The sequence below is a fragment of the Sylvia atricapilla genome, chromosome 2 (genome assembly GCF_009819655.1).
Source record: "Sylvia atricapilla isolate bSylAtr1 chromosome 2, bSylAtr1.pri, whole genome shotgun sequence".
Lineage (NCBI taxonomy): Eukaryota > Metazoa > Chordata > Aves > Passeriformes > Sylviidae > Sylvia > Sylvia atricapilla.
In genome coordinates this window covers 67540729-67565809 of record NC_089141.1, presented here as the reverse complement: position 1 = coordinate 67565809, position 25081 = coordinate 67540729, and the positions used below count along the sequence as shown (strand labels likewise).

At 35.4% G+C, this 25081-nt stretch overlaps 1 long non-coding RNA gene across 3 annotated transcripts in view; it reads left to right on the top strand.

The window, feature by feature from the left end:
• The window catches only part of LOC136357834 (uncharacterized), a 732797-nt gene that overhangs the window by 636566 nt on the left and 71150 nt on the right, over positions 1-25081 (top strand). The window lies entirely within an intron of this gene.

Here is a 25081-nt window from a genome sequence, read left to right as displayed (position 1 = left end):
GTACATTATGTCCCCAGGTCATCTCTACTGACTCCTCATTGGTAAGACTTCATCTGTTTACATGTGGACTGCTTTTTCTGACATGTCTTGGAGTAAGCTTCTCATGGCCCTGAATCTGGGTATGAAATGGTTCTACTGATTAACAGCACCATGGAAGGAACAGTGTCCATCTTCTAACACAGGGCTGTTAAGGTCCATTAATTCTGTTAAAGACAATCTGGAGATTTTTTGCTGAGATCAATTAACCAGGTAACTTTACATTGTCATATTCCCTCTAATCTATTTATTTTCCCTAGAAAGACTAAGAAAGTCTAGAAAACCTAGAAAGATTCTGTCCTAGAAAACTAAGACTAAAAAATGACAAAATTGAGGAACAGACAAAATAGGGAGCAATGCCATGGCCATCATGGACAAAAACTGACATGAGACAAACCTTCCCACGCTTCAAAACATACTGTAACTGAAAACAGGAGGTAAGAGGGTTTGGTCACATTTTTGATCTCTGTCCTGTAATCACTTACATCTCTTCTGGAAACTTCATATTCCAATTTTAAAAATCATCACCTGTAACTTACTCATTGCACAGTGGAGTGTAGTTTATCCATATCCCCAAGCTGTAAAAGAAGCGTAGGTTACAGACACATTTTTAATGTTTTCTTTCTTTTTATTTCTTGAGACTAATAGAGCTCCTATTTTTAAACAACTTTGCTGTTCTTGCTGTTTTTTTAATGTAAACTATCAAACATTCTATCTGACCCTTTATAGCTCCCTGTACCAATATCCTTACTTGTAGAGGTAAATTTTTAAGAGTCACAGAAGCAATGTCTCTGCTGTTTTATGTAGATGTATAGTTGCAGCCTGGGATTGCATCCTTCATTTTTGTCTTTTGATTTACATGAAATGTTTATCATTTGTATATGAAAAACAGAGTCTGAATAGGGGCTTTCTGATCTTCTCAACCACTATGATTATTTTGTCAAGCTAATGAAATTTTCCATTTGCATATCAATGTATTTTGAATATTTTGAATTCATAGGAACATTATGAAGAAACAAAGAGACAAAGAAAAAACTTTAAACTGTAGCATTTAACTCCACATTTCATCGTGTGAGTAACATTTATAACCTGCTAATTACTGTAGCATTGAATATGTAGTCCACATTCTTTTTCGTAGCAAAATACTGCAAAAAGTCTAAATTTCTTTGTAATGCTATTTTCATTGAAAGAAAATTCTCAAAATAACTGCTTTGTAGAAGCACTCCTACCTACCTGAAATTTCAAGTATATGCCATATGTTAGAAATAATTATTTTGATTTTGCATTTTAGAATGTTCTTTATAATTCATACACATATATTCATATGCAAAACTGATAATAATAATAAAAAATGAAGTAAAATATAATTCACTTGGAAACATTTGCTTCAAAGCTTAAAAGTAATTTGTTTTCATTCCAATGCAAAGTGGAATAATTTTGAATTGTGAGCTTTTCTCGTGGGATAGACTTATTCAGATTTGACCAGCCATTCTAGTAATTCCAGAATGAGAGTGGAAAATTTTGAAATTACCATTTTAGGGGAAAATTTTATGTCAACTTTTCAAACCTTGATTGTATTCCTGAAATAAAAATAGAATCCCTTATTTTTCAGGGCTCTAGCTAATCGACATTTTTTTGTGCAGTTGCTGATGGACGTTTTCTGGTTTTTTCACCAAGTAATGAGGAGACCAGAACTAATGACGACTTTAGAAAGTGTGATCTGTATTGTTAAAAAAGGGTCAGTATTTATCTCATTTATTGTGTTGCTGACATCTCCTCCTCAACTTCCAGAGGTGTAAAACTTGTCTCCCATACTGTCAAATCAAACCCCACTGACTGGTTACTGTGCCAGACATTAGCAACTTAATTATATCAACTAAACTCAGTAAGTGCCTAGGGAAATACACATTTTCAAACCTTGACATATGCTCCACAGAAAAAAATAAATAATGCCAAATACATGTTTTCTATTTGTCTGCAATAAAAGAAATGCTTGTTGCAATCCAGACATCAAGTGATAGTGCCAAACCCTCCTCAGTAATATGTATACATTCTGCAAACACTTTAAACACTTAAAACTCCACTAGCTAACATGCCCAGTGTCATACCACTGTGAAGTTTACTAACTAGGTGATGCTCCAATATTCTTTTTATATAAATATTTCTTGGTTTTCTTTTTTTCTCCTTTTGAAAGAAAAGAGGTAGAGTTTAAAAATGCAATCAGTATTTCCTTTAGCACTGTGTTAAAAATTAATAAGCCAGTTTGTTCTTTGGTTCAAGCTACATTGACCTTGGTAAATTGAAATTTGGGATGATGTTGGCCCACCAGGGAGAGCGAAAAATATTTGCAGTAAAACTTAAGAAACATACATGTACCTGATTCACTTACATTGCTGCTCCCTGTTTGGTCAATAATCATTGAAAGGTTCCTTGCAATTTTCAGAAAAAAAACCCCTGTGGTTAAACCGAGTTCAAAACAGATCTGAGCAAAATATTTTTTTTCAGTCTGTTTTGGGTGAAGCTAGTTTGAAATATGGGATTCAAGAATTAAGCACTTATTGAAGGGAAAATCAAAAGCTTCTCATCAAGTATATTAAAAATAAAAAATGAACTGCAAACTAAACAGTTTTTCTTTTTCCCTCTCCATTGTACTTGGAAATGTTTTAAATAAACTAATAATACATTAAATAAATCATATCCACAAGTACCAAAAAAAAAAAAGTCAATGAAGTGAAGAGTGTTGAGGTGTCATCAGAATATGCAGGGCCAGATTCCTTTCCTTTATGATACTCTATATTAAAGGACATAACTCCTTGACAGGGGTTCTGCCACACTTACCTCAGTAACTCTGAAAACAGAAGCCTCAAGAAATCTTGATCAACAGGCATTCCCAGTGCCTTCCAACCCAGCTAATTCCTGATTCTCATTTCTGGGAAGATTGTATCATTCTAAATGGCTAAATCAGTCATTGGGACTAAATTGAACACTGTTGCAATAATGAACTGCTGGGCCCTCTTCTCATTGCAACTATAGATACATTAATTAGTAAAGGTGATATTTCTTTAATACTACATATGACATTTTTTACTTTCTAGCTATGCACTCTTCTTTGTAAGTATAATCGACTTTTCTGTGAAACATGGACTGCATGTCCAAAATGTAAACACAAGAAAAGCTTTTCCAGCTTAGCAGCGCAAAATAAGGTGATGAAAATGAACCCAATCTCTAGGACAGGAAGAAGAAAGAATAAATATCTTTCTGCCTGCATTCAATAAAATAGTTTAGGACTGAAGAGTTAACACATTTGTTTTATCTCTTTCTCAGTAAATAGAAATAAACATTTTTCCTCTGGTGAGAGATACAATAGGGGCTGTTTTCTAATGAAGTTCTGTAGCAAGGTGCATAAGCTCTCCACCTATATGAAACTAAGTGCATGTACACCAACACCATGAGAAATCAACCCAGTCTCTCTCTTGAATTTGCATCCTTTGAGTGGAATGGATTATGATGGACTACTCTGTTATGCTAGCTTTCCTAAAATGATGTTTCACATAAGGTGCCATTTATGTGGAGAAAGTAAATGAGCCATATCCATTCTCCCTACTAGTGGCAAACATATCTGGCAAACATATCTGAAAGAATTTGTCTCAGGCCTCAAGCCTGAGCCTGAAGAAGCACACATTGGTGAGGCTTCAAGCATGATGTGAAACAGAGTTTTGATCCATGAAGACAAATCTCTCACTGGAAAGACAATCCAATTTTTCAACATATGGGATGGGAGCAGCCCAGGTTTTCTCCTGGGTTTACTAACTTATATTTTATTCAAGAGTTGAAACTGTCACAAGGATAAAGATGCAAGGAATTTGATGAGCAGCATCAGATCAGAAGAAAGGGGCATTGGGTTGGGGTTGATTCATGGAAAGCAGGAGAAAGTGAGAGAGAAACTAGCAGAGGTAGAATTGCCTGGAAAATATCTGGACACTGCTTCTTTAGAAGAAATACGATGATCTTCCTTTTTTGTATCTGGTAAAAGCCAATATTTGTACAGTTGACTTGTGCTTGTTAAAGATAATTTGGGAAACAACCAAACTTAATATGACCTTCAATTAGGAGAACATATGAAAACATGAGGAAACATTAACAGGTGGCAGAAAAGCCTAAACTGTAAATGCTTAACCCAGGACCAAAATGAGACATGGGTTCCACCTTGTAAACTGAAGTTCTATTGAACTTGGAATTCCTTGAAAGCCTTGCAGAAAATGAGGTATTTATCATGCAAGACAGTGATTACACCTGGAAATCAATTCTGGAAACACTTAATATGTTCAATTCCCAGTGACATAAATGAAAATATAAATCAGCCTCTGACTAATCTATTTCATTTAGATGCAGTTGCTTCAAAGTCCAACGTGTGCCAAAAATTAATTTTTCAATGCTAACTCTCTACAATAACTGCATTTTGTTGAACTTTACATACATACATCTGGTCCAAAACTATGTATCTAGAAAAAAACGCATATATAGGATATCTTATGAGCACTTCTACAAAATGAGTGATATGTGATTCTTAATTTGTCCTGCTTTTCTCTCACATCAATGTAGTACAATTTGCAGAAAAATAATGTTGTTCTGGCGTACATATATATATATGCTGCTGATCTACCTGTTTTGATAGAGCCACAAATGCCATTTTTCAGAATAAGCAATAAACATCATTTCTCTGATAGTCAAAAAATAAATGTGTGTTACTAGCTAAATGTGTCATTTTAGTACTGTGTAATAAGGCTGATGTTTACATAAACAAATCAGTTTTGGTATACAAAACCAGCTAAAAGGGCTGATACATGTCTGTAAAGATAGCCACCTAAAAATGTATGCTTTTAAGCCAACTTCCTAATAGGAATCTGTAATTATAGCTGGCAGTAGTTTTGATAAAGTGACATCACATTTCTGTTCTGAAAATTTTGTCCATTTGGCACTCAAATATATTTTTTACATTTTTATACTCGTATTAGTATAGGGAGTTCTGATTCTGTGAATTTTATTAACACATAGAGATCCACTGAGAAGCTTGTTTACTTAAAAGGAATAAATATTGGTTGCTTTCTCTCATATTGCTTATGTGAGAGAAAGGGCTGCAAAACCAGATCAATTCAGGGCTTGTCTGCACTGCTTAAGCTCAGAATGCATATAATTCACATCAAAAGATATGAACTTATTTAACAACAAAGGAAATCTGTATTGAGTACAAGCTCTTCTGAAAGTTTTAACTCAAAACTTATATCCTAGTTTAATGTCCAAGCTCATGTACTTAGTTATCATTATAATTTTAAATATTCATTAAACTCAAATAATCAATATAAGATCATAAGCTGTTATAATTTAAATGGAAGTGGTTTTTCTCTCTCTTTCTGTCTTTATGATAATTTTGCTTAAAGACAGACTAACCTTTATTGTTGCTAAACAGATATCCTAGTTACAGATGAAGAAGGATTACTTAAGGTTATATAGGTAAAACCAGTAGAACAATAGCATATCCTGAACCATGACAATATTAACGTGGAACATCTCCTCCTTATTTGTCAAAGTAATGGAGGATGTAAAGGGTGTATTTTTCCTATACTGACAGCTCTCAGAGTGATCATTATTACAGATTTCTTTGCAAAAATTTATGAATATGAATCACAAGTACCATTTTTTGTTCTACCCATCACTGAGACTAGGATTGGGATTCAATTAGTAAAGCATGCATCTACTGTCAGCCTATTTTTTGCATTTCAAAACATCCAGACTAGTCTTCAAATGACCCTTTTAAATATCATGGGTGTCTCATTGGCCATGTGTCACATTAGCCTGATGATATGGGTATCTTCTTTTTGGAAAGAAAGAAACCAATACAATTGTTTCATCATTTATGTGCTACAAAAAAGGTAAAGTGGCTTATGGACTTTCGCCACAATTTGATATGTGGGAAAGGGATGTTTCCTTATTCATTTCTTTAAACCATTAGCTTTATTTCTACTCTTGTTTTGTGCTTTTTATGAAGAGAAGGATAATAATTTCCAGGAATCTGTACACCTGCAAATTATTAGGATTGGAACAAGTTATGACTTTTATAAGCTAAGTAGCAGTCAGAAAAATATCATTGATTTGAGTGCAGAGCACTGTAAAATTGCAGTCTTACAAAGTCCTAGAACAGCTATACAAAGTTTTTCTTCAGCCATCCTACCAAACTTCAGTTAAAGTATTTTCTTCTTTCCTAGCCAGTGAATGGTCTAATCTTTTAACATCTGTACCAACAAATCCTTCTTGTTGGAGGAAAAAGGCAAGGTTTCAGAGTAACAACTGAATACAAAATTTATCTCTGTCATCTACACATTTTCTTCTATTTATTTACTGCTATATTTATGATTTACCAAAGAAGGAACACTAGAATTTTTTCACCTATGACTTTTTACCTTGTCATTTCATACTTTTTACTATGTCATTTCTACATGACAATACTTAAATAATTGCACCATACTAATCAATTCTCAGAATATACCCCATACCTAAGAGATGGAATATGTATTTGGCTGCACCTAGACTGGTTTTGCTTTTTCAGTCTAAAAAAATTGTGTTGTTGTTGTTGTGGTTGATGTCTACTTACTATTATTTCCAAATTTAGTACTCAGTTCAGCAGTGCTAGTCATGTTTCTGTTTGTTTGCAGCATGGACTATACGATGATCCATAGACCTCCAAGCTGGCTTTAGCTGGGACTTATCCAAACTGAAAGTTGTACAGTTTTTTCAACACATAATTGAGCCTAAATCCACATTTTTGAAAAGCCAAGCTTATTATTTGGGGTTCAGAGATATGCTAACACAGCTGTACTACACCAAGGCACAAATCAGCATCTTCAAACAATTCTTCATTGTGGATATCTTAGATCAGGCCAGAGGTAGTTTTGGAGTCTCTGTCATCACATAATTTAGGGGAAACCCACATAACTTAGGAAAACACCCTGCCTATGCAACCTCAGCCTTGCCACAAGTATAAAACGATGAGTAAGGACCTCTTGTAAGTGTTTCAGAATGACTTATTAGACTGAAGTGTCTAGATCTTGCCCAAATCGTTCTCCAGATACCTTGACCCTGAGGGACACCTTGTCTATATCTAGACCTGTTGTACAACCACAGTTGTACAATATTCCCAGCAAACAGGAAGTATTGGGTTTGTAGGGGTTTTTTTGGGTTTTTTTTTTTTTTGTTGTTGTTGTTTTTTTTTAATGGACAACTTGCTGACTGTAATTAGAGAATATCTAAAATTTTAGGATACCTATTTTAGTGTTCTACAAAAGCAACTTTTGGACTATCACTTTCTTCCCTGTTTTCTTACAAAGCAGGCATCAAAAAAGATTTCTCTTTCTGTTTTGCATAAGAAAGCTCCTTCCTGAATTGTTAATGTTTCACCCCACATATATCTAATTCTCTTTTTAGCATTCTTTTGAATTACACCTATCACTTCTGGGTAGAAATGTTGTTAATACAACTTCAGTCTAGGAAGGTATAAAAAAATAATTTGAAAAAAGCTTTTTAAGGTCAGGAATGCAAGATTTCTGTCAAGTGATTTAGAGTAGACATTTTTCTGCTTCTTCAGTGCAGTTTTTTCATTAAAAAAATTTCATATATAGATTAAACATCAAATATCAATGAATTGTGCAATGATGTGGGATGACTTCTGAGTCACTACTAGAACACTCCATGATTCATTTACTAAAACTTGAAGAAAGCTATTAATAAGGCAAAGAATATCTGCAGAGTACTGTACTTCACAGCTACCACACTAGCTCAGTAAAATTCTATGAACTGAATTTAAAAGATGAGATGTTTTTGTCGGTAGGTCAGAGATGACCAAGAAATGGTACAGCTCATGGGGAAGTTTGAGCGTGTTGATCATTCACACAGTAGAAAGCAACAGCAGAAATTTCTTCACAAAGAGCAGTGACACAGATAGGATGTGAGAAAGCCAGCACAAGACTGCACAGCTTTTATAAAGCAGATCAGAGGATCAGAAATAAATAGAAACAAAATTTAGGTGGATAAAGATGGTGAGACAAAAAACAAAAGATCCACAACTTTCCTTATGTCTGTAAGCTCAGAGTTAAGAAAGTGGCATAGAAGTTTCATTTTCCAAAAATAATTTTGGATTTTTTGTGACTTAGGTCATTAATCTTTGCTAATGCAATTTTACTGCCTGAAAAAAACAAGAGGTTTTTGTCTGTGTCTGTCTGTGTGTAGCTACTACCGTGATTTAAAGTGAGAGAACAGAATTCTCATGAAGAAACAGAGATCTAAATTAGGCTCTGCTGACCTATACTCCTGCCATTCTCTAATATTGTACTCAGAAAAGTTGTAATAATCTGAAATGTTATAAATTCCTGTGCTAGCGATATGTCCACCAGATCCTTTTCACCTTCTTTTCACATCTAAATTCAATATTCAGAAAACAGAGATTCCTTATCCCTGGCAGTTGTGTTTACTGCTGATATGATTAGTCAGTGCTAAGTGATCAATGACTAGCTTTACCCTTGAGTAAGATTCCCTCACACAATAAAAAATAATTCATGTGGAATTGTGGAGATTATGAGCTGTTATTACCAGTCTCATGCTCATATACCAGTTAGATGCTTTTTTTAATTTAGCTATAAAAACTATGAAGGAATGCTCCATTTCTGCAAGCAATGCCTTGTCCACTAGAGAAACACATTCATACTTCTTTTTTACCACTCCATCAGTGGTAGTATTTGAGCAGGTAGTATCACTTAGGTGCCAGTCAGGGAAGGTGATGATGATATTGTGTCCTCTTGCACCAAGCTGGAAGTTTGCATGCAGCCCTATTGGGACTGTGCACAGGTGTTATGCTATTTTTTCAGCTAATTTTAAAATTCATCACTTTCATTTAACATAATCTCTACTACTACTTTTTTAAGAAACAAAGGAGCTTCATGTGTTGGCAGCGATAACTTTAAAAAAGAGCAGCAGAGTGAACAGTGAGAATGCAAGAGAAATATTTTAGAAGTTGAGGGCTTTTACTTTTTTCTATAATATTTTGACTTTCCTTTGGAGATCTTATTGTCCCACATTTGGGGTTTGAGCATTGCTCATGTATCTCATGGCACTTACAGAGACATTCTGGATTAGCAAGTGAATCTTAGAACATTTTGAAATGTCTTTTAAGCATGAATTGTCAGTTTTAATACATGTAGATGAAGTCTTTCATGGCTGTGTTTTCAGCTACATATCCATGTAAGAAAGACAGAGATGTAAGAATTAACTGCCTTCAAACATCAAATCACAAAAGATGAGTTGTGAACAGGAACCACTGTTGTTTCAAAAATCTCAGTACTGTATTATGGATGAAGTACATGTTTTCCCAGTTTAATGTATATCATTTTAAAAGTAGCTTTAAAAAATGGGAGAAAATACTACCTCTTCTTTTAGAGAAAAAACAATCTTTGTAAGACACTGATCATCAGTGCTATATTGACCTAACTACATCCTTCTGCTGTAATGGAAGAAAATTCCTATGTAAGAAATACCTATACTGAATTGTTTATGGAGTTGGAAAGAAAACGATCTATTATATCTATTCTTAAATACTTAAGATGTCTTCAGAAATCATAACTGTAGCGGCCTTCATAAGCATCTAATTAAACCGAGAATAAAACCAAGAAATATCTTGCAGGATTTTTGTTTCCCTTTACTCTTGCCCAAATTCCTGATTTGCCGGGATGACATTTTATTGGTGACATTTTATTGGTGACATTTTATAATCTCAAGGGGCTTTTACTCTGCTTTACTTTTCAGACGTTCAGAAGGCTTAGGTTTCTCTTGTTGCTCATATAATTTTAAAGTCAGAGGATCCAACTTAATGTTTTCTATCTGAAAGCTGTCATGGGTGGTTGTGTCTTGGTGCTTTTTGTATCATCCTGAGGACTATATCTATCCCAGTGTATGGATCTACATGCTAATCTCCAGTTCCCTTTCACAATGACTTTAGATTAAGGTTTGCACCATATCAAACAAACTTCTCATTAGAGCTGTGTGACTGGAAAATGGATCCCTCCTGCCATTGTTTTTTGAGGAACATGACTGCAAACTAATTGGAATAAGATTTTTGTGACAAGTCAAATAAACAGTGGCATATAACCCCTCCAGAAAACTCAGCAATTCTTGAGTAAATTCTCAACTTCATTTGGTGCAAAATAGTCTAGAATCTGCAGCAGGGCTAGCATTTGTAGGCATTGGTAAAACACTAAATATGACAATGTCTCAAATCTATAATAAGATCTGAAATGCCTCTCATGAACCATAAAAGATTTTGCTAAGAAATTAACATTAACTATAATATTTCATGGTGACAATAACACATATTTGCAACTTCTGGCCTCTCTTACCATTTAAATACAAGTATTTTAATATGTAATTTGCAGCATTTTATCAGCAGTTCTACAAAATCAATGTAGCATATCATAATTTCACTTCCAGTGCTGTTTTCCACACATATTGTAGCTATGTCAATTGATGTCAATAGGATTGGAGTGCAACCAACCAGGTAAAACACTTAGTCTCAAAATATACAAGAGTATAATTTAGCTTTCACTGCTTGAATTGCTCTGTGGTATTTTTATTTTCCCTCATTTTATTAACTCCCCAGACCTTCTGTATTGAATGCAGAAAAGAATTTGCTTGCAGACTAATGAATAAGCCATGCCAAGTATAAACTTACAGAAGAGTTACTCATTTAACTGGTTCATATTCATCAGGAAACCATGCCTGTGTTCTTATTAGCAGCCAGTTGTTCTTACTTTAATAAACTACTCATCAGTGTTGATCTGAAACACAACTTTCCATTCTTATTCTGTCAAGCTCTGAGCAATGCTTAGAACATAATTCCAGCCACTTGATCAGGGAGTTGTTTTAATGTACAGCAGACAATCAGGATCACCAAAGCTAGAGACAATGGGGTACAATGGAACCGGACTATGAACTCATGTAATAAAACTCTGTCTATCCTTACACATGCCAATTAGAAGCTATTAAATACTGCAGATCACAGCTCTTATTATAATGGGTTTTCAGTACATGGGAAGTCGTTTGGGGAGACAAGAGATGCTTTTGGTGGGTGGAGATTTTGCTGTATTTTTTCAATATGAAGACAAATAGCTTAACACATATAGTTAAAGAATTTTTTTCCTGTGTTGATATTAGCATTTCTCTCTATGCTTTCACAGATGTTAAAAAAAAGAGCTCTACTAATAACATCCTTTTTGCCTGGGACTCCGTTCTTTTTCATCATCTCAAACCAAAAGGGGTCTCTTAGCTGCCATAAACCTGAATGCGGCTCTTGACTTTGAAAACCACTTTTAAGGAACTGCTGTGGTAGAGAATTAAAGGCTAACCAGCTTTTTGTAGGCCAGCATGTTTATCCGTGCTTTTCAGCAACTCAGAACTTCATATGGTTTTCCTTCACAATATTATATGGAGCTGTTTTTAAACTCCTCATCTTGAGATTAAAACCAAAGTTTAACCAAAATATGCTAAATAGTATTTTTTTGCCAGCTGTGCCATGGCTAAATGTTCTATAGGACTGGTATCTGTTACTTTCATTTGCACTTAGTACTTCTATGTACTAAACATGCAGAAAATGACCTCATCAAAAGAGGTCTGGCATTCCCACAAGGATTTTGAAGACTTTCAAAACATAGCCATGTGTTTTTCTGATACATATTTTATGCCAGAAAGGGTGTAATGAGTCATCACCTCTGCAATATTTAATACCTCAATTAATGTAAAGCCTCTTTCAACCTTTTTGCTGCTAGTAAACCTGTTACACTTTTAAATATAATATTTATCTGATCAGCATTGCCAAAATATGCTACTTAGTCAGCAATATGAGTGTGTTTCTTCTAACTGGTCACCCTAAAAACAGTTATGGCTTTTAGCAACTAGCCATTGAAAAGTTCTATACATAAGTTTCTTGACCTTAGCATGGAATAACTACAAGAGTGCTAATTAATATGAAATAATTAAATACAGTATTTCAAAATGTAAAAATTGCTAAAGGGTATTGATAATGTCTTGAAATTGGTGGGAGATTTTCTCCTGAGGAAAAAGGAAAGGAAAAAGGGTTTTGCTTCTTGCATCTCAGGCTGTTGTTGTGTATCCCAAAAACTTGTCACAGCAGCTGTGGCCTCCCAGCCTTAAGGGGAACATAAGATTCATAGATGCTTGTGGTCGGAAAGAATGACAAAAGTTAGACAGACTGCAAGGGCTTACAAAGTTTTATTAGCAAATGTCACACTTGATATGGAAATTGGTGTGTTAGCCCCAACCTCCTAGGATAAGCACACAGCAGTGGGTATTGGATAACGGAGTAAAATGAGTGGGAAGAGAGAAAGAAAGAGATGAATAAGAGAGAGACACAGAGAGACACAGACACAGAGAGAGACAGAGAGATCATGAAAGGGTGGAAGGAGAGGAGAGAGATCACCAGTCCTGGATCCAGCATCAGTCCAGCTAGCATATTCATGGCCCTTTGGCACTCACACCTCTGGGCTTTGTGGGTTACCTTTTTATAGATAAGTTTTCCTCAACCTAGACATAAATTTCTTGCCTTCTTTTCAGGGGGCTTTGGTGGTCTTGATCTCTCCCTACCCTTCCACACTGTGTTGTCTTTATCTCCAGGAACTAGAACAAGGGTATTTGTCCCGGAGAAGTGATACCCTACCCCTCGATATGCCCTCCTTCTTCAGCTACATCCTCTTCTTTGTCACGGTGTGTTATTACCACTGACCCTTGTTGGGTTCCAGCTTATCAGTGTTTGAGACACACACATACAGCAAATCATTGGTTCTTCAACACTAAATATGTAATCCACTTGTTTAAAACATCTGTCTGAAATCCATTTTCCATACCTCCATGGAGGTGAAGTCTTGAGTAATCATTTATTTTGTTCACTATGGGCTGGTTGGTGACAAACCTCCCTATATTAAAGGACATACCTATCAGAGCTCATTGTACAATAAACTTTAACTGTTTAACTAGGCTTTAACTGTTCAAATACTTTTCTGCATGCAATAGGGTTTAAAAGAGAAATTGAAATAATTCACTGCCTTATACTATTCATGTAGTGCCACACGGCATTGTGGCTATATAATTACTGATGTGATACAACTTTGTGCATAAAAATCTCTTTCAGTTTTTCCTTGCCTGTTTAATCAGAAGCTCAAAATCATCCATGACTTTAACTTGGGGATTTTGTGAGACGAATATCTGGGATAAGAGGATATATGAACATTTCAGGTAACAAAATCGCATCATCTGTCACACAAATCTTCTGTTCTTAAATATGTGCCCCTTCATTTCTTAGGTGAAAATCAGAATTATTTCAGTCTGTCTAATGAACTTGAGAGTTGGGGTGGAAGTAAAAAATATTATAGGGGTGGTTTCACTGACCCTTTTAACAGGAATACCAAAAGGAAAAGTAATATAGATGAGAAATACTTGTTACCACCATTTCTGTAGGACAATCTCTTATCTGAAGGTCTTGGCATTTCAGCTTTTCAAATTTCATTTCTATTATTATGGAATACATTACACTGAGTTATATCTATTTCCCACATTGTGTCTATACATTTCCATGAGTACTTCCTTACTTTCTCTTCCATAATGGTGGTCAGTACGGCTGTTATTTTGCTTGTGCTGAACTTCTGCAGCATTTAGAAAATTTTTGTTTTGTCTAAAGTAGATATCTAACATTAGCTAAACAAATTTTTCTGTCATTTCTGAAATGCTTCTGTTTGAAAAGCTTCCGAAACTGAGGAAGGTGAGCTGAGCTGGGGTCCTGCCTGCCTGTAAGAAAAGCACTTATTCATTCAGTTATAGATTGATTTGATAAAACCTCTACTTTCAAGTATTCCAATATTATATCAATATTGTTATACTGCTAGTCAAACTTCAAGACCACGGCTTGGGAAATAGGTTTTGAGCATTAGCTAACACTGCATTGAATTAATGAAATTCAGGATGAGCCTTTGCCTTAATTTCTCTGAGATTTGCTGTGGAATTTTAGGAGATCTATAATAATCTAGGCAAGTGTAATGAACAGCTGCAATTATGGAGCTTTGTCCACTTTCTCCACCTGTGCTGTGTGTGCCATAGCAATGTGCCTGTAGTTATGAATGCTCTGAAATCACAAAAACAAATGAAAACTGAACAGAAACAACTTTCTGGTGTAGGGATAAGCACTATTATCAGGTAAGGAAAATGAGTTTTAACTTGTATTGAAGCCCTAACCTACACTATCCTATTAACCAGATGTATCCATGCGCTGTAGATCACAGATCCATACAATATTTGTTCCTCAAATGTCAGATGCAGAAAACCCAGATATTGTCAGCCAGTTGCAGATTAAACCATGCATGACATGCTAGACACGGTCGGTAATGAATTGCCCTGGAGGGTGTTGATAGAGCAATACATATTTGCAGTCCCAGTATCTGAACAGTCACACTGTTCTGTGTTGTGCCAATATTCCTGTATTACATGGATGGCAAGTCAATGGAAAAATCAATGCAGATTTGACTGTGTCTGTCTTTCCCCTCTGCTTTCTGTACGCATATTCATAATCTAGGGCAATGATAAGAGTAGTAATTGTTTGGGCTGTGTAATATTATATACATAATTTTAAAGACCTACAAGAAAAAGTAAAGCTCTGAGGTCCATTTTCCTCTAGAAATTATCATGGTAAAGTGCTCTGGTTTTAAGTTTTGCTTTCTGTGTTTCATTCAACCACTTTGGATAGCAGAGAGTCCTTTTTAAAGACGGGTCCACAGTCCTGTAAGAGTTAACTTCTCTCTATTTCATCCACTGCTCACAGAAAGCTGCCTTCATTACCTGAACTCTGAATTGCTTCAGGGAAAAAAAGGTACTCTATGGGTAAGGCTAAAAAAAAATCTGCTCAGCCAGTCAATCAGTATTAGAAATAGATAAATAGAGGCTGTTAAGATGTTCAGAGAAACTATCATATGCTGGAGAAAAGCCGGTTTTTTTGTTTTTTTTTTTTTTTTTTTTTTTAATTCTTAATTCTTAAAGTATGTTCCAGACAGAACAGTTAATGCTGATGAGAAAAATAAAGAAATATGTTAGGAGAGATGAGCAATGACAGAGAAACTAAATGTTTCCATAATCAGTTGTGAGGTGACCCTTTCAAAACAACACACTCCAGCATCAGGGTTTCTTGCACATATTCCTGCAAGCCTACTAAATTTAAAAAGTCAAGTTGTAATTTTAAAAGGGTATCAATGATTCTGCTTCCAAATTGGAATGACTAATTCCTGACAGCTTGTCCTCAGCCAGGGCACATGCACTGGCTATGGTCAGCACACTTGCCTCTGTTTACATGGAGGTTGTGTGGGATTGTCACAGGGAGGCCAGAGAACAAGGAACATTTTTGGTCATGAAACTTTCAAGTCATCACATTCTCCATCTGACTTCGAATCTGTTCCTCAGCTTTTCTTTTAGATACTCATGTATCTTGAATGCTTGACCATGAACAAGGCGGATGAGTGCAACAGAGTCCAGCAAATAACATGCAGGAGGTAACAAAGTGATAGAGGAGGTCAAAGAATGCAATTTGGACCAGTCGGGTTTTGACAAAACATCAAAAACAGGAGGCAGATCATACAAAAAGTTCTAATGCCCTACAAAAAGCCTAAACAGAGGTTTGTTTGTGTGCCCCTCAACACAGAGCAGCACAACATACAGAAGACAAGCTCCAGTGATTTATAGGAATTTACACCTGTTGGGCATTTGGCTTGACATTAGACAAAAGTTATATTCTACGACCCAGCTTCCTATTGCCCCATCAAGACACCACTAGACAGTGTTGTCTGAGTTCTGGTGTTTTGCAAATTAAAAATCTTCACTGCATGCAGAACAGATCTTTCTCAGCTGTCCTTTCCTTTCCAAGACCCACCCTTCTCTCAGTTTCAGCTTGCTTTAAGGGTCAGTGTAAACAGACATTTAAACCAGTAACAGGTGTTCCCAGAGAGGCATGTTTTTGTTTCATTCCAGGAGGATGAGGTTTGTGACCGTCTGCATTTCCTTCCCTTATATGAGCAGGACCTTCCAGGCAGAAAAGTTGTACTGAGCCAGTGTCAGCCAGCAAAAGCAAAATTCACTAAGGGGATTCATGGCATCATCCCCAAGATCTTTGCAGAGAATAATGCTGAGAGAGGTCATGAAAAATATTGGCCTGACATCTTCCACCTCCCACATGAGCAGTGCCTGCTATGTGTGCTCCATGGGCAAATTCATATATGAAGAGAAACAGGCTAATATTCCCCTAAACATTCTCTCTCCTGCAGTATTCAGCAACAATTGCACTTCCATCCATCTCTTGCCTGTCTGTACAGGAGCAACACCAAGACTATAACAGGCAACTGGTATCCATGAGGCCAGTTTTCCTTTTTTTGTGCCAGAAAATCCCATGGTTTTTATTAAAAACAGGAAAGGGGGATGGGGGGACAGCTAAGATAAATGTCATGACCACATATAGGTTGGGTAAAATAAGAGTGAAAAAGAAGTGGCTGTCATTAAACTATTGATTCTCCTGAGGTTTTAACATTTCCTTGATTGTATCATGAGAAATTCCACATTTGATCTAAGAATAACTGTTGATCTGCAAAATCCACATGCTCCACAGAAACAAAAACAAACACAAACAAACAAAAACGAAAAACAAAAAAAAAACAAAAACAAAATCAATCAAACAAACAAAAAAAAAAAAAAAAAAAAAAAAGAACCCATGTATTTTGAGACATTTTCACCTTCAACAAACTCCTCTGTCTCCTCAGTATTTTATACAAACAAGCCTTGATGAGGTCTTCCTTCCATCATCTTCCTCAAATAGGCTAATCCTTACCCTGGACCCCTTGGCCATGTCCCACCATCACCCCTGACCCCAGCAAACTTTATTTAAGTCAAGTCTTGTTGATGAAAGCACAATATTTGTGCAATTGCCATTATTTTTGAACTTTCCACTTTCCCTCATCACTTTAAAGATATTTTAATAGCACAATAGCTAAGTTCCTTTGCAGGAAAACCCATCTGTCTCCTTTGGTTGGTCTGGGTACTTTTGGGAGTTCCTCTCAAACATCTTCTGCAGATGTGAGCTCAGCTACTAAGAATGACTGGGCACGGCCCCAAGTTTTCAGCTCAGCATATGACCCTTCCCAGAGAGAAGACCTCCAGCTTGTGTCCCAGGCCACTAGCACAAACCAGCACAAATATGCTCTGCCAAGAGCAAATCCACTGAGACCGTTTCCCATCCGCTGCTGGGGTACAAGACTACCTTGTGTGAACTTTGGCTACCAGCCTTTGACAATTGACTTGACATGCAGCTTTTACCTAAAAGTCTGACCTAACTTCTTGCTAAACTTTTAACAATCCAAAAAGCTTGAAATAGACCCCAGTCCAAATGGCTTACCAAGTAAGTGAAAACAAAAAGGAGAAAAAAAATGGAGGAAAAAAAAGAAATTTGTATGTCCTATGAGTGATTTGTGTTGAAGCTGGTTTCTTACCCTCAGACAGCGAGAAAAAACAAGTCTACTATGTCAGAGAGAAGACAAGCTAGTTCTCTGCCTTGATTCAGGCCAGATCCAAATGAGTCTAAAAGTTTCCAGGAAAGGTCTTGCTGGCACTGATCTCATGTCTTCAGGTTTTAGTATATGGCTCACAAAATCTTCCTCTTGTGGGGAAAGATCATGTTCTTGGGAGAATTACAATAATTCTTGTAATGAAAACAAAGAATGTATTTTTGTTTATTTTTCCTAATGGCCCTGATCCAGCCAGGTTTTGCGTGCTACTAACAGATGTTTCTTGTGAGTGACCCAACATCTGGCACAAAGGTCTTCTGTTGTAATTGTTATAATGAAAACACAAAAGACTGTAGCATTACACACCAAGAGCTGCATATTTTTTAATGGGTCTCCTACTTTGAAGTCATGAATGTGTACTCTGGATTTGGTCCAAAGCCTTTGGAAGTCAACAGAAACTTTCATCGATTTCAATGGGTTTGAGTCTGTCCTTTTATGAACCACTGCATCTAAATGTACAAACTCAAAAAGAAAGCTGCTTATTTTTTGTTTGTTTTGCACAAAACCAGTGATTTTTAATTTATTTTAGTAAGAAATCACTTTGTCTTCTTTGATTTGGAACTTCTGTTTACAAGTTTTGCTGCTTCAAAATCTTGCTAGAAAATAACACAAATCACAAATCACTTTAGATATGCTCATTAGACAGGTAATGAAGGATTTATGTGTGCAAAAGCATTACAAAATTGCAAATTGCAATCTTGTTGAATCAGTTTGGAATCAGAGAATAATCTCTGTTGCAGTGTTAGATAAATTTCCCTACTGCAGCAGCAACTTCTTATAATCCCTCTATTTAAAAATATGGATTTTCTCATGAAGATGAAGGTCTAGTGTTAGTCATCCATGAACTTCAGAGGCAGAATACCTCCAAATTTTGGGAAAATATCCAATTATTCTGTGGGTTTTGGGGGTCTTTTGGGGTTTTTTTTTTGGTTTTTTTTTTTTTTTTTTTTTTTTTTTTTGGTTTTTTTTTTTTTTTCTTTGTTTTTTTAAGTCAAATATACAATCCTCATATGTACTGGAGAGAACCCTATTCTGACTTTCAATTATTTATAGATTAATTAATGAATATTAATATAATCTTGCTAAATGTAGCTACTTTATACCATTTCTTTTTAAAAGAAGAAAAGAAGGGTAGGAAAGAGTAGGAAGAAAAAGAAAGAAAGAGAGAAGAGAAGAGAAGAGAAGAGAAGAGAAGAGAAGAGAAGAGAAGAGAAGAGAAGAGAAGAGAAGAGAAGAGAAGAGAAGAGAAGAGAAGAGAAGAGAAGAGAAGAGAAGAGAAGAGAAGAGAAGAGAAGAGAAGAGAAGAGAAGAGATCCATAAAAGGTAGTTTGACAGCCAGGCCATGATTCACTTTACAAGCACTACAGCACAAAATCTTCACCAATATTAGCAAGCATTTTATCTCTAAGTTAACTCTAAATTCCCATCAAAAGCTGTTCCTAAAGCATATTTTTTCCTTCTTTACCTTTCAGAAGCTTTCATAAAAAGTCTCATATGCACAAATAGTACATTTCCTTACCTAATATAAACACAAAAGACTTTTTGCTTTGGAAACAAATGTGGAGGAACAGCTGTGCTGATGAGCTACTCAGAGCTCCTATTGAATCTGCAGCTGCTTCTCTCTGTCCTCAGAAAACTCCTGGCTTGATTGACAGATGGAGAGAGAACCACATGAAGAGGAGACCAGATACCAGTCACAGGCTTAAATCAGAGTTGTTTTAAATCTATGAAAATTACAGTTCTTATTTTTAGCTGCTGATGTGGCAACCATTTAGTCACAAACTGAAACTTATTCTGAGTAGGTACAAATCCCTCTTCCAGAATTTTAAGCTACTTAAAATTTACCCAAGTTCAAAACAGTTGGTTTGCACTGCTGGCTTATCAAACTTAGCAGATAAGTTTAAAGCAGGAAAGAGTGTTTATTGACACCAATAAATTTTTCAGGAATGAGCTATTACAATTAGAAACTTATCCCAAGCTCTTTTGCTTTCTTTGTGGGACTGCTTGATCTTGTGGTTTCTTTAGAAATTTTAGCCATGCAGGCAGGTGTGTATAAATCATATGCACTGATGGCTACCAAAACAGTGATTTTGACCTGTTCCAGCCTGAAACATGCACTGCAGATGTTGATTAGGATAACTATGTGTCTCACTGATGCACTCTGTAATAACAGAGGAGATGCAAGGTTGATCAGTCTTCAAGGCAATGGCTAAATCTAGATCCCCTTCTCCTATTACTTCAACAAACCATGAACAGGAAACAGATGCTGTTTGTCATAGAAAATCATTTTCAAACATTCAGGTCATGGAGTTTGGACTCTAAGTAGCATTTATGCCTTTACACAGAGCATATGAGCATATAGACACTTTTTTGTCTGGCTTTTAGGGTGCTTAGCATATATCAAGTACAAAACGGATTAGATTGTTTCTCCCAAAACTGAGGGTACTAAATGCCATAGTTAGTGCCAAAATAGTTTGCTGGACTGCTGTCTTAAGATATGACTTGTTTTCTAGAAAAGCAAAACCTCTCTTTTTTTGACCTTTTTTTTTTTTTTTTTCTTTCGGCAATATAGTCCTATTACTGCACCCTGAAAATGGGTATGATTATTATAACACAGATTGGCAGATATAGAGCAAGTGCAGTAGGTGCTTGAAAACTTGGTGGCTGCAATCTAAACTGGGAGGTGAACTGGGAGGACTTCAGAGCTGATGGGTCTGGAAAAGGGCCCTGCCTCCAAACCAGAAAAAGCTTTGTGTCTCTTATCTGTTTTCTATGGGATGGTTACCTGGGAGTGCTGTCTGAAACAGAGCCATCACACGCTTCCACCAGATTTCTGATTCAGGGCATACCGCAGTGCACACCTGCAGTTCAGTTTAGATGCACTCAAAATTGATGTTTTGGCTTTGCTTCAGCTCTGCACTGATAGAAATCTTTCCCTGCCTGACCACCCAGGGAGAGATCCTGTCACCATTGGCTTACCACAGTGTTGGCACATGAACCTTTCAGCCCTACCTACGGCATGCAGATCTGGTTTGTCTCTGACACCTGTCTCAACTTCTCTGCCCTACATCTAAGAGCAGAATAAAATATTTCTTTCCTTCAGCAAGACCAAAAGACCACTCCATTTATTTATTATTTTCTCGTGATTCACATACTTTTGCATGAATCTCTTGATTAAGTTTGGTTGTTTGAGTGTTAAAGAAGGGACTTTATTATTGCCTTAAAGGAGGGAAAGCTGCCAATGAACATTAAGTATGCTGTGGTCCAGTTCTTGCACAAGAAGCCATCATTCAGGGCTAGCCAACTTACCAGTCAACCTGGCCTTAGAAGTTCAGTGCTTTAGGTAAGGTAGATCTGCTGTGGTTTTTTAAGTTTTCTTGTCACATGCCCAGTTAATACATTTTAAAAACTAATAGATATAAATAGATATGTGTGTGCATGTATTGGTATGTGATTGTTTAGAAGTGTTATGCATGTACGTGCGAACACACACATAATGAAACATGTTTAATTGTCTGAGACAGCTACATTATCACTGAGGTATGTGCTGTATTGAATTCATGTTTGCTTCATATTCCTTGATCCCTTTGGACAGTTCTTGGAAATTATACAACATATAAGCGATCTCAGACAGCTACCACATTTTTTTTCTATGTGACCATAACTTTTTTTTGTCTTTCTTTCACAGGGACAGAACACTATCTGAAAAACTGGGTTTAATATGCAGCTACACATCACTAGTTACACTTCATTAGTTAAAAAAATCTGACTTTTATTTTCCAGCATTGCAGAATCAGAAGTATCAACTTTGTCCTTCTAGAAAGAATATGTTCCCAGTTTCAGAAGGGCCATAAAAAAAGTTTTTCCAAGCACATCAATGGATTAAGTATAACTTTGTCTGTGTGTATATATACTTACAGTCATGTAATTTCATTGTCCAATTTATCACATCTGACTACATAGAGTAAAGGGCATGCTGGAAATAAGATTTCTGGATTACTTTCTCGGTTTACAGCAAACTGTATTCTCACTGAGTATAAAACAAGACAGTCTTCACGTGGTCTGAATATTTCCCAAAAGGTGTTTATTTTGTAAATAAAACCCCTCAACATTATACTCTGGATCCAACTCTCTGTGATCAATTTTTTCAGGTTTTATAACTCTCTGGAAGACCTCCCCAGTCATTTTTTTAATAACTTTCAAAGGTGGAGATGAAGTAAAATTTGGAATCTGTAAAGAGTGTCTGAGAAAGAGTTTTCTGCAAAATCTAGAGGACATCAAGGACATCAAGCTGCCTGATAAGACAGAAAGACAAACCATAGTTATCTATCCGGAAAAAGGACTAGAAGTTTGTGAAACATTGGGAACATGATAACTGTCACAGACACAAGAGGGAAAGTGAGCTCTAGGAGAGTCAGTGAGGCTGTTCATATATTTAGGGTAAAAGAAAAAAAAAAGCTCAGCCACTTTATTGAGTTCCAAGATCCAGCTATTTTAAATGCATAATTTATATTTTTGACTTTACTGGAATTTATGGATGTATTTGCATTCAAAATCTACATCACAGATTCAGATGTAGAGGGTTTGAAAATAAATACAAAAATCTACAAAGTGCAAGCCAAAGATATCTTCATATCTACTCTACACAAGTTTATATTTTACCTTCTACACTTCCAGATGAATATTATTATATTTCCTTGGATTAGTTTTCTATGGTGACAAGAAGAAAGGGAATTAATTAGTCTATTTGTATGGAAGAAAATGCAGATAGCTATTACTCTGGTTTATATTTTAAGTCTGTTAGGAGTATTTTGAAGGTGAATAAATCTTATAAGTAATTTCTCTTAATAAATATTTTTATGTTTTCTTTTTTAATTTAAAAAATGGAAAAATATGAATTTTACTCCTAATATTTGTTGAATATAATAATTGTTGAATCATAACAAAATATTAATATGTTTTTGGTTTATGAATTCAGTTAGTTGTACTTTTGTTATATTCTGAGTAAACATCAATTTTCACATTAGAAAAGAAACCATACTTTAATTTTGACATTTTATTTCCTCATTATCCTAGAGCTTTTTGAGGCAGGGTAACAGCACCTCTCCTTCTTGGTAGTATAACTCACTCAATCTCTAGAGTTTTTTGTTTCATTGATTCAGTCTCCCAGTGCCTGTAATATGATAAATATGTGGAAACTTGAAAACCGTATCTTGTTTACATGGCTATGCAGCTGCCAAAACAGCTGCCATTTCAATTTTTGAAAGGGAAACAAGGGCCTCTTATCTGCTGTGGAGGAAAAATATACTGATCCTTCCATTCATTTTTAGTGTATCTCAAACATATTTAATGACATAGAAGATCCAACATTTGAAAAAGTTATTAACTTCCATGAATAGTACTGAAATGCATTTTGTAAAAACAATTATTTTCTTATATTAAAGAATTTTCATGTATCGAGGTTGTAAGGAACCAAAAACTGCAGAAGATGGGAGTGCTTCGAAAGAGTTCAACAGTCTCATTAAACCACATCATTTCTGTTCAGCAGATATCAGACAAAAGAAAAAAACAAAAAACAAACAAACAACAACAAAAAAAAAACAAAAACAAAAAACAAACCAAAAAAAAACCACAAAAAAACCCACAAAAAAAACCCAAAAAAGCCACACCTAGTGTTGATGAGTCCTGGTGAATGCTGTATGTTTCCATTAGAAATGAAGTTTAGTATTTCCAAAAAATTGTTAGTGAAAAATTTTTAAAGCAAATGAAAAATAATAAAAATATAAACTTTCTTTCAAAATATTTCTTTTTGATAGCATTGTTATGATATTGACCATAAAATTATATAAAATCCAAAGCACTCTAATTTATGCCATGCTAGATACACTCATCATCATAAAAAAAATCTTCTGAAAAAAAATTTTTATAATTTTCACAGATAGGGTTAAAAATGTATTTTTAGGAAATATTTTGCTTTTGTAGAATCATAATTGATTAATGGAAAGATGTTCAGTGAGATGCTCAAGCTCCAGAGCTTAGCATTTTTGGTTGGGAACAAAATCAGTCACAGGTCCATATTTCACAAAAGGATGAAAGATCAGAATTTTAGTAGAGAAGTTCCATCTTCTGCTGGAGTATTCTTTGCTGACATAGAACAGCAAAGTTACCTAATCTTCTATCAACTGCTAGATTTAGGATCAATATTTGCCAAAACATTTCCATGGGAGCATAACTTGAGTTACTCGTGCTAATAACAGAACGCACAAGCTATAGACAGCTTGTGTCTGAGGAATTAATACAGATGGTCTCAGTGTATTTTGAAACAACACTCAGTGGCTTTCAAAACATGCCATATCCCTCCCCACACCCCTTCCAGATCTGTGATGAGTTAAGTTTGATCTTGTCAACTAATCTTTAAAAAGCCAGAAACAGAAAGAAAATTCCTTTGCTAAGAGTTTCCCATCATGTTGCACCTACATAAAAAATATACATAATTTGTACCTCTAAGGATATCATTTAGCTACCTATCTCTGTCTCATCATGATTATAGCTCCTATAAAACCTATTGTTGACATTTAGCTTTTATATTTCATTTCATTGCAACTTGGATTAGGGGAAGTCTATTATTTGAACCACTCTCAGATACTTATTTCTTAATAAGAAGTTATTTGTTAATCTTTGAATTTGAACTCTAATCCAAGTTACAATAAAAGTTAAGAAAGTGGACAATAATTTCTAATTTTCTTTGTTAACCAAATGTAATAGTTTTAAAATTTGAACTATTTAGCTGTACCTTACTCAAATTTTAAATTCTTTAGGGGCAAGCCAAGACTTTTTCTTTAATGACCTCTCTCAATGTATTTTGTATATACTGCCAGGAATAAAAAACATACATAATATATTTTTCAGCTACATGATAACATTTTTTCTGTAAAGAAGCATTTATTCCTTGAAACAAAATTTTCATGATGTATTTTATGAAACTAGCCACAAAAAAAAATTATATAGGGACTGTGGACATTCTTCTGACTCTACATTTTCAAAAATAAGATATATATTTTAAATAATATAATGCAGAATTCAGATCTATTGTCTGAGGTTTTATTTTTCAAAGTATGACCTAATCCGGTGTCCTGTCATTGTTTTGGCAGAACATGAAACAGCAAATATGTTAAATTTGAGTGGTTTCCTGCAATGTTATTCTATCAAACTGGCAATTTCCGAAAGGATTTGGAAAGGAGTTTGCAATTCCTTAGACACCAGGGAGGTCCAGCAATGTCTGCCAAGATGATCTGCAGCTCAAGCTGGTCCTAATATCTGAGCACATAAAAACATTCCTTTTA